This window comes from Somniosus microcephalus, chromosome 11 (assembly GCF_052327205.1).
Source record: "Somniosus microcephalus isolate GS21.2 chromosome 11, FLI_Smic_1.0, whole genome shotgun sequence".
In the NCBI taxonomy this organism is placed as follows: Eukaryota; Metazoa; Chordata; class Chondrichthyes; order Squaliformes; family Somniosidae; genus Somniosus; species Somniosus microcephalus.
In genome coordinates, this window is record NC_140997.1 from 15,943,580 (window position 1) to 15,959,269 (window position 15,690).

At 46.5% G+C, this 15,690-nt stretch overlaps 1 protein-coding gene and 1 long non-coding RNA gene across 8 annotated transcripts in view; one reads left to right on the forward strand and one right to left on the reverse strand.

Annotated features, from left to right (window-relative positions):
• The window catches only part of LOC147110338 (uncharacterized), a 56,764-nt gene extending 49,227 nt beyond the window's left edge, over positions 1-7,537 (reverse strand). The window contains exons 1-2 of the mRNA XM_086000257.1: positions 7,423-7,537; positions 6,723-6,844 (exon numbers count right to left, since the gene is read on the reverse strand). The gene's annotated coding sequence lies outside the window, so the exon portion shown is untranslated. The remainder of the gene's footprint in view (positions 1-6,722; positions 6,845-7,422) is intronic.
• LOC147110339 (uncharacterized) overlaps positions 877-15,690 on the forward strand; it is a 35,514-nt gene continuing 20,700 nt past the window's right edge. Inside the window, exons 1-3 of one of the 7 annotated variants that reach the window (XR_015079902.1) lie at positions 877-1,152; positions 5,364-5,613; positions 8,354-9,471. This is a non-coding gene — a long non-coding RNA (uncharacterized LOC147110339). Of the gene's footprint in view, positions 1,153-5,363; positions 5,619-8,353; positions 9,598-15,690 lie in introns of those variants that run through there. The other 6 variants (XR_015079903.1, XR_015079899.1, XR_015079904.1 and 3 more) reach the window with 6 other exon arrangements.

Consider the following 15,690-nt stretch of genomic DNA (forward strand, 5'->3'; position numbering starts at 1 on the left):
AACCAGAAAGCAGAGAACTTTGTCAGCTGCAGCCTTCAGCCTCCTTAGTTTCCTCTAATACTGTTCAGGCCCACTTGCTTCCCCGTGGAATTCTGTAAGTAAACAATCTGAAGCAAAGTTACTCATATTTAGATGGTTACTTTTAACATATATGGTCCCAAAATGAAGAACCAAAATCAAAAAGCAGGTAAAACAGCTCAGCAGAGATGCCCGAATCTCAATGACGAGGTTCCAAAATGTTACTTTTTTAAATAAAACTTGTCAAAAGTACATTTTTAGCATTTGATCATAAAGCCTTGGGTTTTTTTTTAATTCGTTCACGGGATGTGGGCGTCGCTGGCAAGGCCGGCATTTATTGCCCATCCCTAATTGCCCTTGAGAAGGTGGTGGTGAGCCGCCTTCTTGAACCGCTGCAGTCCCTGTGGTGAAGGTACTCCCACAGTGGTAAAACTCTGTGTTCTGTACCACATTTAATAACATATACAGAAAGCTAGGTGCAGTGGGGAAAGAGTTAAACTGACATCGCTGGCAGTTTCACTGAATAGTGTAAGGAAGGCAGGGACTACCATAAAAGACCACATCCATAACGATGCGGTCAAAGATAGCTGACTTTTGGAGAGATATAAAACAATTAAATGGAGACAGCGTGTCCAGTATTTCAACTGCCCGTAAGAACTTTATTACCTAGGTTACATTCCAAGGTATCTTTTAATTAGCATTCAGCAGTTTGAGTGATTGATTGAAGAGGCAGCTTAGACATGTTTATATTAAGATTCATAACCAATCCGTGAAGGTGCATGTGGGCCAAGATCCAATCAGGTGGCAGGAATGAATTTAACATGAGGTGGCCATGCTTATTGTAATGTATAAAAATGTAGTATTTTCTGTACCAATTTGGAAAGGTCTGACAGAGCAGACTGTTCCCCCCCCGGTGCAATAAAGACAAATTGACTATCGATCCAAAACCTTGTGTCGAGTGTTGGTTTAAAATACTCCACAACAATTGGCGTCACGAACAGGATCCACACGGACAGGAGGCACGGGCGAGTGAAGCTGAGACAAAAACATGAGTACTTTTAAACACCACGTACAGTTAGGGCAAGGCAACACCGTCTCGGTCCACCGCCCCCTTTGGAATCAAAGAACTAAAAGGTTTGAATCGCTAAGTCAAGCGGTCTTGGGGTTAGGATGAAACGCGCAGAAGTATAGGCGTGGTATGAGTTGCAAGTAGTGCGTTAACTTTGGAGAAAAAGTCTAAAGCATACCTCTGACAATTCGAGTTGCAAGTAGTGCTAAGCATACCTCTGACAACAATTCGCCAGAACAAAATTGTTGCAAGTACAGTCTCTCTCTGCGAGAGTAAAGTAAGGGACGTACCGCTGACAACAATTAACCACGGGAAGTGAAAAACTCGAGTGGGGACCGGTGGGGTCTCTGACACGCTATTTAGCGGACAAAAATAAAATATTAATTGCCATAATGGTTAAAAACGATTGGCAACTGAACGACCCACCGGCCAAGCAGAGAACGGTGGGCTAAAGAAATAAAATTAAAGGGAGAAAAGGCCATTATTTTAGTGGCTCGCGCATATTATGAGTTGAGTAGACGTACTCGAATTTGGACCAAAAACGGGTGCCAAAATTGTACCCGAGTACCAGTAATTTAAGAAAGTGAATTAGGAAAAAAATTAAAGTTTTATCGACACAGATGATATCAGTTTCTGTCCAAAACAAGTAAAATCCAGGATTTGCTGAGTGAAAGGAATCTTAAAAGGAATGCTGGAATCTCAGTTTGTGTGAAAGTGTGTGTTAAAAGTGTGGAAGTTTTCTGTCTTTGAAAAGAAAATGTCTTTGAAAGAAAATGTCTGTTGTGTTTGTTTTAGCTCCACCCACTCTTTTGTACAGAGAGCTAAAAGCTGTTTAACCCTTTGAAGACTTGTCTCGAATGATGGACAAACATGTGTTGTTTTAAGTTTGTTCATTGTTTTACAAAAGATAAGCTTCAGCCTTGAAGTCACAGTCGCCAATGTGCCTGGAAGAAAATGAAGCTATGGTTTCTTTCTTTTTCAAGTGAAACTGGTTAGGTAAAAAAAAAAAAATTGATCTGGATTGGATTGGAGTTATGAGGTTAATTAACCTATTAAAACCAGACTTTTATTGTGGCCACGGTGAAATTCTGGTTGGTGTAAATTTGTGTAGACCGCATTGAATAAGATATTTAATGGTCTGAAACCAGACTTTAAAATATTTAGTCTTGGATATAGCGAACGGGTTCTGGTCCATACCATTGGCAGAGGAATCACAAAGGGAAATTTGCCTTTACTGTCAGGGATAGACAGTATACATGGACCAGGGTCTCGCAGGGGTTCCACAATAGTCCAAATATATTCCACCGTGGACTGAGTCAAGCCTTAGACGAGTTAGACCTATTAAAGTACCAGAGCGCCCTACTCCAATATGTCGATGACATAATGATTGCATCAGAGGATGCCAAAGGACACATGGGGGCATTACTAGCCACCCTCCAGACACTTAAGAAGGCTGGCTTTAAATTGGACTGTCTAAAGTGAAGTATCTGGGGCCCGAGATTAGCCAGGGTATAAGGCACTCCGACAGGAATGAAAGGCAGCCGTAATAGACATGCCAAGGCCAGTGACCGTCCGGGGAGTGAGGAAAGTGTTGGGACTATTTAACGACTGCAGGAATTTTATATCAGACTTTGCAGGGAAAGCAGAGCCGATTCAACGATTAGTTAAAGGGGGGACACTCGCCACTGATAAGATAGAATGGGAATCGGAGCAGGACGAGGCTTATGCAAAATTAAAAGCAGCCCTAACGTCCGCACCCGCACTAGGATTGCCAAATCTAGTCAAACCATTCCATATATATTATAGTATAGACGGGAACTTCTATAATGCTGTAGTTACCCAAGAGTACGGGGGAGATATGAGGCCAATTGCCTATTACAGGAAACTTTGGTTTATCCGGAGGTTGTATGGCCGGAAACCTCGCTCTAACGGCAGAAATCAGTAGCCGTTTTGGTTAGGTTTTTTTTCTTCTCCTAGCATTCTTTTAACAGTCAGGCTCTGGAAAGCGTCTCTGTAGCTTAGCAATAGCTTCAAAGACGCTTCCAAGGTACAGGCCGAGTGTTTACAAGCTGTTGCTGTGCAACAGTTTTTGTTGTCAGATACGGAGATTTGCTTCAACGTTAACTTTGTATGTCCGGCAGTTTTGATATATCGGCAACACGCCGGTCCCGTCGGTGCCGGATATCAGAACTTCTCCTGTACTCCACCCAACAAACCCCCGTGGCTAAAGGAATGGCGAGACGCGTGGCAGCCCTCGACTGCGCCGCATGGGCAGTGCGGATATGCGAGCCCGTCACTATGTCAGGACAGCCATATTACACACGCAACACACAGTGGTGGACCTGCTAAACACAGGCAAAATGAAGGCTGTATCAGACAGAAGGAGGGCAGCTTGGGAAGCAGTATTGATACCCAAGGACAGATCAATCCAGATTATAAGGGAACATAGAGTCAACCCCGCAGAGGGAATGCTATCAGAGAGTGAGGCACACGAGTGTCAGTTAGTAATCGAAGAAGAGGTCAGAGGAACTGTATCAGAATCGCCCCTTGAAAATCCCGAAAACACCTTTTATGTTGACGGATCTCGCCGATATATAAATGGGGTGCCACACACTGGTTGGGCAGTAGTATCCGAGAACGGAGAAACAGTTGCAAAAGGAGGGCTTGAAGGAGGAACCTCAGCGCAGGTAGCAGAATTAGCGGCTCTCACGGAAGCATTGAAATTAGCAAAGGGAAAATGAGTAAATATGTACACAGACAATAGATATGCGTTTGGGGTAGTACATCATTATATGATAGCGTGGAATAGGAGAGGATATGTAACCTCCGGAGGAGGACAAATACAGCATGAGGAGGTAGTGAGAGACCTAGTAGAAGCGGTAAAAGGAACAGAAGAGGTAGCAGTGATTAAAATAAAGGCACATCGTAAGATAATGAGCGAGCAACAAAAAGGAAATATGCTAGCTGATCAGGCAGCAAGAGCAGCAGCGGACACAGAGATGCCTACACCAGTAGCAGCAGGTAGAATAACAGCAGAGGAAGTGAACATTAAAAGAATCCAAGAGGAGGCCGAATTGGAGGAGCAGGAGCAGTGGACAAAAAGAGGCACAGCCAGAGGTAGAGATGGAATATGGAAAAAGGATCATAGGGTGGTAGCCCCTCGCTGTATTCAGGGGAATTTGTTGAAAATATACCATGAGCCAGACCATGGGGGGCGGAATAGCATGATAGGTAGGCTAAGTATAAATTGGTGATGGAGTGGAATGGGACAAGATGTGGCAAGATACTGCAGACGCTGCATCATCTGTGGACAACACAACCCAGGTAGGCCCATAAAGGTTAGAATGGCCCACCAGCCACGACCCAAGGGCCCCTGGGAAAACCTCCAGATAGACTTTACTGGACCCCTACCTAACAGTAGAGGGAAGAAATACTGCTAAGTGATCATAGACCAGTTTACAAGGCGGGTGGAAGCATTCCCTACCAGAGACTGTAGTGCTCAGACTGTGGCCCGAATATTTGCATACGACGTGATACCGAGATGTGAGGTCCTGTTGCAAATAGATTCAGATCAAGGTACCCACTTTACAGGAAAGGTAATGAAAGAAGCTTGTATGCTACTAGGAGTAAGACATAAGTTCCATATCCCCTATCATCCGCAAAGCTCAGGCATGGTAGAGCGAATGAACAGAACCCTGAAAACAGCCTTAAGCAAGGCCATAGCCGAAACCGGACAGGGATGGGTGGATGTCCTTCCGTGTATCCTGATGAGGCTGAGAGCCACCCCAAACAGGGTGACCGGACTGACACCATATGAACTCATGACTGGACAAGCAATGTGTGCCATAAGGAGTAGCATCTGGTAGCGAGGGACTAGGACCCTTAAAAGATAAAATTAGGAAATACGTACAAACATTGGATAATCAATTGAAAGAGCTCAAACAAGAAGTTAAAGAACAACAAGACATCAGAGATAAAAATACACAAAAGCAGGGGGCCTCGGAGCCCCTACCCAAGGTGGGTGAGCAGGTATTTGTTAAAATATTGCCAGAGAGATCGGGATTCTCACCTAGATGAACTGGACCATTTGAGGTTATCATGACCAGCGATACGTGCGCATGTATAGATATGAGGGGAAAGGGTAGATGGAAACATTGGACCCAATTAAAACGGTACAACAATAACCCATCTGATCTTAAATCCCACAGGAACAATGGAATAAACACCGGAGATAAACTAACCTCTGGTGATGACCAGGCTTCTGCTTAATTTACAGGGAAACTTCACCATGAAGGTGGGATTACTGTTGGGAATCGTATGCATCATGAAATAAGCGAAGGGACATCCCACATTACACGGCATTACAACACCTCAACCGACAACAACAAGGATCACACCACAAGGATTAACCCTAGAACCAACAACACCCCTAATCACAATGACACCTGAAGAACGAAGGTGTCCGAAATTGATGCCTGGACCTGAAAATGGACTGGTGTTATTTACTGAGGGAGAACAATTGTATGGTAACGTGAGACACGAAATTGTACCGATACTAATGAACTTAACTATGTTACAATGGCCAGGATATTGTGAAAGGTTTACTAAAACTAGAGAATTGTAAGCATATATGATAAAGAATGTAATTAACCAAGCTGCTGATGCGACAGGGGCTACTAATTTTAGGGGACATGCTGCATTCCACCAAAGGATTAAGAGGAGCTTAGGAACAGATACACTCACGGGAATAAACACAGGGACATCATTCATTAATGCCCTAGATATACAAGGAGTCCAAAGTAGTGTGGAACAACGACAAAAGGAAATACAACAGATTTTAGAGAAGGAAACTGGTTTGGTTCGACAAGGATCAGAGTTGGGCGGACATACGATAGAAATTACTCGAGGGAATCAAGGTTATAGAGGACCATGCTAGCATTATCAACAAACTAAAATATAGAGATGAGGAACAGGCAAAAGACGGGGTAGGGAGAGGTTTGTGTCATGCCTATGGCCAATGGATCACCGGACAGTTAAAACATAATCTGGCACAGATACAGCGAGGCGAGGTACCAGACTGGATTAACAGCACACAGCTCTATCGCCTGAACCATAATCCAGGCCCTCTGAGTGCTTGTACCCTCAAAGGGATGACCAGAGTATATCCAGTGATACAAAAATGTAAAGCAGAAGTGACAGCAATGATAGGCATGGTACTCCTGATACCAGTGGTGGGACTAGACATGACTCCATACCCACAGCACCAGGTAACAAACATAGGCATAGTGAGGGTGAGACATACCTCCAATACTATCCAATTGATACCTATGCCATCAGGAAGAATGGTACTATGAAAGGAGTCTCCCTAAACGGATGCCACGGGAAAGGCACACTTACGATATGCCCACATCTGGTAGGAGAAGGCCCTAAGGATGAGTGCGGCTATAATAAAACAGAGGGGTGTGTTGGAATTATCACATGTTGATCACCATCACACCTGCTCGGGATATAGAGGCAAAGGGGAGTATTGTATAGCCACCACAGAGACTGAGTACCAATATAGTAACCTTGTATGTGCAGTCACAATGCCTAACTTCTGCTTTACGCCAAAGATCCCTGTGACAATTCGACACACCAGATTGGTGTTTGTACATTCAAGGGAGGAGATAAAACTAAGATGTGCCAGATAGTCTAAAGGACGAGTTGGTCAATTATGAAGATCCGGTAGGGGCCCCAATACCCCGCCTGCAAGAGGATCTGCAAGAAATGAAAGAGGATTTAAGTAAGATAGTGAAACAATAGCTTCACCCCCCAACCCCCGTCATCTTTCAAGGAAAGAACGTGGAATCACACAGCACCGAAGGATGCCATTCGGCCCATTGTGCCGGTGCCGGCTCTCTGAAAGAGCGATCCAAGTAGTCCCACTCCCCCCGCACGTTCCCCGTAGCCCTGCAAATTTTTCCTTTTTCAGTATTTATCCAATTCCTTTTTGAAAGTTACGACTGAATCTGCTTTCACTGCCCTTTTTTCATGCAGCATATTCCAGATCATAACAACTCGCTTAAAATGAATTCTCCTAAAAATATGTTCAATGTGGGGGGGGAAAAAAAATATGTTGAGGCGGGAAACAGAAGCGGATGAATTTGGGACTGAGATTAAAAGGTGTATAGGATTTGAAAGAAAATGTACACACATGTCGCAGAGTGTTACACTGCCTCCAATGGGACAGGCACAGTGAGCACTTTCTTGTCTTCCATTTTCCACACAATATAGAGCCAGCACTAACCATTACTCGCCTCTTGTCAGCTCGCAACGCGAGTCGTCTGGTAGCTTACCGGCTCAAAGTAGGCGCTGAAACGAGATTATTTTGCTTCCAGGGGGCGTTCATGGTGCCAGCATCGATAACAGCTTTTATTTATAAAGGTGGTTGGGCAATATTTGCCCATGATGCACTGTCGTGGACCAGGTGATGAGATCATGGATACGATTTAGCCAGAGGGTGGGAGCTATTTATAGCCTTGTCTCCTTTTAGAAAACTTTAACGAGACCAAGCGCAGAAAAAATGGATCATATCGTCCCCATGGGACTCAATTATGAAGAGATAATGTAAAAGGAGATGGCAAAGTGCCAAATCAGGAGGGTCATTCGGAGGACAATCCTCAAAAAGTCTACATCAACAAATTTCTTGAATGGCAAAGTGTTACGGTACTGATTCAAAAGAAATCCTGCTGCCTCCATTAACTGAACATAAACAGTGTTTATTATTCATGTCTCACTAATCAATAAATATAGCACAAAACATAGGTTGTGTAAGAGATTGCCTTTATACAGCAGCATGTTGAAATTTTTAAGAAAGGCGAATTCGTTGAATATTTTACTGGGCGTATATGAAAGATTTGCATTTGTATAGCGTCATTCACAACCTCAGGACGTCCCAAAGCGCTTTACAGCCAATTAAGTACTTTTTGAAGTGTAGTCACTGTTGTAAGCCAATTTGCGCACAGCAAGCTCCCACAGCTAGCAATGAGATATTGACCAGCTAATATGTCTTAGTGATGTTATCAGAAAATGCTGGAGACACTCAGCAGGTCAGGCAGCATCTGTGAAGAGAGAAACAGAGTTAACTTGCTTTAAAATCTGTTCCATTTCCTGCCTTTTTCCAGTTCTGACGAAAGGTCATCGACCTGAAACGTGAACTCTGTTTCTCTCTTCACAGATGCTGCCTGACCTGCTGAGTATCTCCAGCATTTTCTGTTTTTATTTCAGATTTCCAGCTGTAAGATTCTCAAAATTCACAGATCCCCCAAAGCTAGAAGAAAACCCTAAGGAAAATGACTTTGGACTCTTTCTAACAAGCTTCAGGATGATAAAATACGCATTGGGCCTAACAGAGGGAGATTCAAGGTCGGAAACCAAGATTTTGGCATTTTAAAAGGCATGTTGGGCCTGTAAAGGGAGAAAAGGCTGCAACAGGGAATGGGATCAACCTCTGTAAAGACAGTTTGGGTATTGGAGTAAATCAAATTGTCTGGGGAACTGTGTAACCTCACTCAGCCCCTATCAGACATTAACATCCTAACAGTCGACCCACGGAGGAGCAGCCCCCACCCAAAACACAGGACCCATCCAAAACATGCATAATACAAATCACCTCGCCAACCTACATAGAAATCTCGGGCTCAGACAGGAGACTCAAAACCTGAGTATAGCTCTGACAATTAACTAGGAGCTCAACAGCTCATTGAATAATCAGTGCAGCATCCCGAAACCATTTTACACATTTCTAATCAAGTTACCATTAACGAGCCCGCCCAAATCAAACAATAAATCAGGACTGATTTGGCGTGCAGATTAGAAGGCCCCTCAAAGTATAATTGAAGGCCTGTTTTCTCAAGAAGACAGCTCTCTCTAGAAGCAATACACAAGAAGAAACCGGAGCATCGAGACGGGACAGCATTCTACCATACACCCAAGTTCAACAGCTTCAGTGACCCAGGACATCATCGGACACATCGCGGCAACAAGAGTCTTATGAAACTACCAACAAAATATTACCACCAACCAACCTGGTAATATCGAGCCACCGCGACCAAAGAAAAACTCAGGAGAAAACCGAAGGTTCGAAAGTTTTCCACTCTACAATCTATTCCTGACTTACCCCCGGGTAAGATTTTTACTTAAAAGGAACTCTAAACCCTATCTCTACAGAAAAAAAGTGGGTACTCACCCCATAAATCCAAAACGCACCCTACCGCATCAGCGGACCCGCGAAGACTGACCAGCAGTCAAAGTCCTCTACCGCGTCCGGGGTACGGCAGACACCGACCAACACATCCAGCGAACCCCGAAACTGCGAACCAGCTCAACTGTCAAGGATTCGTTTGGTGAGCATTATCCCTGGTCCTCTAGAGTTCAACTTAGCGAGGAAGTGGGATTGGGAGGGGTGAGGTATTTTCTACTCTATTTCCCTCGTATGTATTAAAATGTTTCCCATTTTTATTAGAGTATAAGATTGTTATGTTGTATTTTCTTTCTTGAATAAAGATCAAAGGCCTAGAAATTGAGTTTGCGCTGCGCCAGGGCTTTAGCGCCGGAAGTTAGCGCCGGCGCTAAGTCCCTTTGCGCGCGCCAAAAATTCAGTAGCGCCGCGCCCAAACGGCTGCCGGCGCTACTGAAGGGTTTTAGCGCCTGAAAACTGGCGCAATGCGCCGCATTGCGGCGCTATTCCGGCGCTGCGGTGCCCGCTGCGGTGCGGCAGGCTCGGGAAGTGCAGGCCTCCTCCTTCCGTTAAGGAGGAGCTGCCTGCACCCGGCCGCGGCCCGCGCAAATCTCTTCAAAAATGAGCCCGGCACCTCGGACAAGTGCCGGGCTTGCATCTGTTCCGGGGGGGGGGGGGGAGAAGTCCGGGGAGGGAGCTGCTGGCAGGCGGCCGGCGGGAAAGCGGCCGGCTGCCGCGGGGCCTTTAATGCGCCGGCGCAAAGTCGTGTAAGACTCTGTTGCCAGAGTCTTAGTTGCGGCTGCCACGGGCGAGGCGGCCGCAACTGAATTTTGGCGCTGGGGCCCGTCGGCATGGCAACCGGGACACTGCGCACACCGATGACATCATCGGTGCCGGCGCAGCGCTACCGGTGCAACGCCGCTTTAGGGCCCCAGGGAATTTTTCAACTGGCCATAACTCTGGCGCTAGGCCCTCTAGCGCCTCAAAAGCGGCGCTAAGGCTAGTGAATTTCTAGGCCAAAGTTTCTTGCACCAAAACCAGTTGTCTGCTGCACTTTTGTCTAGAATCAAGGGAGTGGGAGCGATTCGAACCACTCATAAGTCAGTGGTGAGGCTGACCCACACACCACCTGCAGTATTTTCTTTTTGTCGTAGTGATGTTGTTTGAGGGATAAATATTAGCCAGGACACCAGGGAGAACTCCCTGATCTTCTTCGAAATAGCGCCGCGGGATTTTCTGCATCCACCCGAGAGGTCAGATGGGGGCCTCAGTTTAACGTCTCATCCGAAAGACGGCACCTCCGACGGCGCAGCACTCCCTCCGCACTGTACTGGGAGTGCCGGCCTAGATTTGGTGCACAAGTCTCTGGAGCGGGACTCGAACCCACAACCTTCTGACTCAGAGGCGAGAGAGCTGCCAACAGAGCCACGATTGACACCCTCTCAAACCCAAGCGTGATGAGTCCAATTGGAGCCTAAATGCTGACTCAACCGATGTCAGCTAACTCAGCACAGAGACCAAGAATGTCCAAACCACTGCAGTCAACAAAGGCAATAGAATTCTGAACGACATAGCCAAGACAGTAGAACGTAGGCCAAAGGAAGTTGTGATCAAATTATATGGTGCTCCAAGTCAGACCGCAACTTGAGTCCCACGTCCAGTCTGGTTACTGAGGGACAAGGGAGACATTCGAAGGCTGAAGGGAGAGTGGATGAAAGGGGCGAGGCTGCTGCCTAAAGTCAAGGGTCTGAGCTGTGAGAAAAGACTGAAGGAACTTGGGGGGGGATGGGAAATTCGGTTGATTTGCGTCTCCTGTTAGCGTGCTCAGAGGGCGCTAATGGGGCGCAAAGCAACTAGCGCCTGGGCGCGGCGCCGCTAACGCCACCCGCGAAATTCAGCGGGAGGTTAGCGGCGGTGCTAACCGTTAGCGCCCCACGACGTTGCACCTCAGGCCATTTTTGTTGCTGGCCACCTGCCAGCACCTGCCCCCGTTGCTGTCCGTGGCCTCCTGTAAAGCCCCCCTCCCCCACCCCATGGGGCGCTGGCTGCGCTCCGTGAGCTCGGCACTCCTCTTGAGTGCCGGGCTCTTTTGCCGGCACTCCGATCTCTAGTGGCTCAGCTGGGCCCCGGGTCGCGCTGCGCAAGGCCCCTCCCCTTTAATCGGGGGAGGAAGGCCTGCAGTACCGCGGCGCAACGTGCCGCAGGACCCCAAAGGGGACGCGACCCAATTTTGCCCCCTTGGGCTTTTCAGACAGGGAACTATTTCCTCTGGTGGGCGGGGGGAGTCCAGACCAAGGGGGCAAAACCTTAAAATTAGAGCCAGGCCATTCAGGGGTGATGTCAGGAAGCACTTCTTCACACAAAGGGTAGTGGAAATCTGAAACTATCTCCCCCAAAAAGCTGTTGAGGCTGGGGGTCAATCGAAAATTTCAATACTGAGATTGATAAATTTTTGTGGGCAAGGGTATTAAGGGTAATGGAACCAAAGCGGGCAGATGAAGTTAAGATACGGATCAGCAATGATCGAATTGAATGGCGGAACAGGCTCGAGGGGCTGAATGGCCTACGCCTGTTCCTATCGTGCTTTATTTTCTCTGTAATTTTTGCAAAGGTCAACTGAGCCTTCGTTCCACCGTGAACGGCTTGGCAGAAACCGAGACATCCTCTATGTTACCACGGCTTTTATCGACATTTTTTCCCGGAAAACTACTGACGGAGAAAATACAAGTTGTTACACTTTGCAAACCCAGTGCTGGGCGGAACTTGGCACACGTTGATAGGGAAGCCTCTCTTCATGAAGTAGGAGCCAGGCTTCTTTTTCATATTGTTAAAATATATCAGTGGCGGTTCATCCTTACAGCTGCTTTGACAGGTGGGTAATGGATGCCTGGTTAACCTGGCACTGACCTTTTCCGATTCTGAATCCCTAATAATTGGCACATTTCACAGCCACATTTGTTAGTCATTTTCCCTGATGGCGATTATTATAAATAATAACACTTGCTTATACCTAGCGGTGTATCATATTGAAATATCTAACTGCATTTTGTTTTTAAATGGGGGGATTGTTGCTATGGAGACAAAGGTGGCAGAATTCCACACCAGTAATGGTCCACAAGCAGCAACATAATCAACAAATGGTTTTATTTATTTTTATTCGTTCTCGGGATGTGGGCATCGTCAACAAGGCCGGCATTTATTGCCCATCCCTAATTGCCCTTGAGAAGGTGGTGGTGAGACGCCATTTCAGAGGGCAGTTAAGAGTAAACCACATTACTGTGGGTCTGGAGTCACATATAGGCCAGACCGAGTAAGGGTGGCAGATTTCCTTCCACTAAAGGACATTAGTGAACCTTTACGACAATCCAGTAGTTTCATGGTCACCATTACTGATACTAGCTTTTTATTTTAGATTTATTTAATTAACTAAATTTAAATTTCCCAGCTGCCATGGTGGGAGTTGAACTCATAGTCCCTCAGATCATTAGTCCAGGTCTTCTGGATTATTAGTTCAGTAACATAACCACTATGCCACCGTATTGTTGAGGGAGGGCTGTTGGCCCACACATCAGAATCATTCCCTGCTCTGCATAGGATCGTAAAAAGGTTCAATGTCTGATCTGAAGGACGGCACCTCCAACAATGTAGCACTCCCTCAGTAGCACGCTGGACTGTCAATCTGGATTGCGTGCTCAAGTCCTGGAGCGGGACACTGAACCCACAACCTTCTGACCCATAGATTTATATTAACATTATCATGGGGCAACTCTGTTGTTGGGTTTGAGTGCAGTTTTACCTGAAGTCTGTAAATGTATATTGAGCATGATCGCAACGAAGCAACTAGATGATGCAAACTACTTCCAACTGGTTACCTTGCATTTCTTCAACAATAGCCAGGTTTGGAAGTGCCTTTATCTTTATTTTTGGGGTTTTTAACCGTACATTTCCACCCTTTCACATTCTTTTAATTTCTTCCCTGCGCTCCACTGCTCCCTGTGACTCACACTACTGTTGTCCTATAGGGTAGACAGGTGGCCTGTTCCTCCTGCAATGTCAAGCCACCTGAAGGTCACAAGTCTTCAAGTCTGTCGGCCTCATTAGGGCCTAGTAGCCGCCTGTTGTTTCACTGGCACCTTAAGTCCAAACGGGCAATGATTATAACTCCAGGTGGAGTCCCAGCGCAGGCCGGAGTTAAAATTACAGTCGGGTCTCAATGATGCCATCGGGCCACAACATGTGCATGTAAAGAAGGACCTCGTTGGCTCCAGGTGGGTGTCCTTGCTGCCTGCTCAGGAGAGCAGGTTAAAATTGCTGATGTTGCGATCATGGCGGTTTTCGGACAGGTAAGAGCCTGGGGCAATTTTAACCGCCCACCCGCTGGGTTTCTGCTGAGCGAGTCGGGTTAAAATCGCCCCCACATGTAGTGTCGGAAACTCAAGGCTGCGGAGATTCAGGGTAAATCTTGGGTTAGGATGTGAAATTGGCTAAAGGGTAGATAACAGCAGGCGCTTGTTAAAGGAGTTCTGTTGAGCTGGGTAGAATTAATGAATGGGGTGCTCTGGGAATCAGTGCTGGGACTACTACTGTTTCTATTTTACATCAATTACTTGGACTCAGAAATCCACAGCAAATTAGTCAGGTTTGCAGCTGATACCAAACTACGAGAGATAAGGGAATCAGAGCAGGCAGCTTAGAAATTATGGAATGTGTTGGACAAAATATGTAGGTGGGTGCAACAATGACTGATGAAATTTAATACAGACAAGCATAAAATGCAGTACACAGAAGGGAAAAATGGGCAACGGACATACTCCATGAATGGTGCTGAAATGGGTTTGGGTGAAGTTGAAAGAGACCTGGGGGGTTTAGAAGCCTCAACACTGAACAACACAACCATTGCAAAGGAGCAATCAACAAATCCAACAGAATGTTGAACCATGTAACCTAAACAGTAGACTACAAGTCAGAGGAGGTCATGATCAAACTGTCCAGGTCTCTGGTCGGACCGCACCTGGAGTACTGCATCCAGTTCTGGTCACCGAGACGCAAGGGAGATGTTTTAAGCATTGGCGGAAGTGCAGAGAGAAGCCACGAGGCTGATCTCTCGTGCTGAAGGTGTGAGTTCTGTGGGAAGACCATAGGCCGGAAAGACGCAAGGAGCAATGAAATGGATGACTAGAGACAGCACCTCCAACAATGCCATATTCCCCCGCTACCGCATTGGAACGTGAGTATAGCTTAAAAGCCTTGTAATTCCTGGGTTGTGCCAGGTCCCCACTGTTTTTAGGAGATTCCCGTCTACCTTGTAAGGACTAAAATGAGATTGAGTCGATTGGGCTTGTACTCGCTGGAGTTTCGAAGAATGAGAGGGGATCTCATTGAAACTTATAAAATTCTAACAGGACTAGACAGACTAGATGCTGGAAGGATGTTCCCGATGGTCGGGGAGTCCAGAACCAGGGGTCACAGTCTAAGGATAAGGGGTAAGCCATTTAGGACAGAGATGAGGAGGAATTTCTTCACCCAGAGAGTGGTGAACCTGTGGAATTCTCTACCAAAGAAGGCAGTAGAGGCCAATTCATTAAATATATTCAAGAAGGAGTTGGATATATTTCTTAAGGCTAAAGGGATCAAGGGATATGGAGAGAAGGCAGGGACAGGGTACTGAATTTGGATGATCAGCCATGATCTCATTGAATGGCGGAGCAGGCTCGAGGGGCCGAATGGCCTACTCCTGCTCCTATCTTCTATGTTTCTATGTTATCTCTGTCTGCTCCTTACAAGGCAACTGGTTCCAAGGGGCCACAGTCTGGGACGAGATCTCCCCAAACCGGGAGTTCCCACTCCTGGAACCGAAAGGGAACCCAGTGTAGTTGTGACGGACTGTACGGTGAGTGAGTGGGGAGGCATACCAGCCTCCACAACAACAACAACTTGCATTTATATAGTACCATTAACAGAGTAAAGCGTCTCAAGGCGCTTCACAGGAGCGTTACCAAACAAAATTTGACACCGAGCCACAGAAGGAGATATTAGGACAGGTGACCAAAAGCTTGGCCAAAGAGGTAGGTTTTAAAGTGTCTTAAAGGAGGAGAGAGGGAAGTAGAGAGCTGGCGAGGTTCAGGGAGGGGATTCCAGAGCTTAGGGCCGAAGCAGCTGAAGGCGCGGCCGCCAATGATTGAGCGAAGAAAATTGGGGATGTGCAAGAGGCCAGAATTAGAGAAGCGCAGAGATCTCGGAGGGTTGTGGGGCTGGAGGAAGTAACAGAGATAGGGAGGAGCTGAGGCCATGGAGAGATTTGAAAACAAGGATGAGAATTTTAAAATGAAGGCGTTGTCAGACCGGGAGCCAACGTAGGTCACCAGGATGCATGTGGGCCTCACAG